Here is a 1,033-nt window from a genome sequence, read left to right as displayed (position 1 = left end):
CTCTGACCTTAAGGTTTGCAGCCCAATTCATAACCACTATGCTATCAGAGCTCCTTTTTTTTTTTTTTTAAGCTAGTAGTCATGTGTTTAACTGTACCACCCAGGGACTGTATGGATAGTATATCTATAGAGAGAGAACATGAGAAGTTAGAAAAACAATGATGATGAAGGTACAGAAAGAGACACATGGGGTCACCATGAGACGGAGTGGACTCAACAGCCACTAGTTGAGATGAAGAGAAGGCCGAGGGAAGACTGAGAAATGAATACCCAGAGAAGTAAATCACATCAGAGGAGAATGCAGTCACAAGTCAAAGCAAACTGGACTGACCACAGCACGGCCACTAATCTGTGAGAATAGTTGGGCTTCTCCTTTGCCAAATCCATGTACTTAAGAAAGTATTTTCCCCTCCTTCTCATTAATTACTTTATCCACTGACCCAACAAACATTCACTAAACATCCATGCTGAGACCAGGTACTGTGCTAGGCCCTAAGGAGACAGACACGAGGACAACAAGGTCCATTTGGGCCCAAGGGGTTCACCGCCCTGGCCTGCAAGGGAAAGTTACAAAGCATTGACTTGTGCCCAGTCCAAGCCAGGATAGGGCGGTATATTGGAGTTGGCACTGATTGGTGCTCTAAACACATTCAATAAAACAAGGACTAGTGTGCAAGTCCAGAGGTCAGCAGGCTTGATTGTCTTGTTCTGAGTTGGCAGGAAGCAAAAGAGAAAGTCTATGGGACACATATTGCATCATTTCTGTGTGTTCCTGAGTCAGTCAGAGCTGATATTCTCGGTTCTCCCAAGAAAGCTGATCAGCCTGCTCAAAGGCAGAAAACAAAGTAATCCAATGAAAAGTTCACCACGGCCCACCAACTGCCATGAAGTCTATTCTGACTTATAGTGACTCTATATGACAGAGTCGAACTAACTGCCCCATTGGATTGATTTCCAACGCTGTACGTTTTTATGGCAGCAGACTGTCCCATTCTTCAGCCCTTGGAGGGGCTGGTGGGTTTGAGTTGCTGAT

The sequence above is a fragment of the Chrysochloris asiatica genome, unplaced genomic scaffold (genome assembly GCF_000296735.1).
Source record: "Chrysochloris asiatica unplaced genomic scaffold, ChrAsi1.0 scaffold00020, whole genome shotgun sequence".
NCBI classification, from domain to species: domain Eukaryota; kingdom Metazoa; phylum Chordata; class Mammalia; order Afrosoricida; family Chrysochloridae; genus Chrysochloris; species Chrysochloris asiatica.
Note: the sequence above shows the minus strand (reverse complement) of the source record.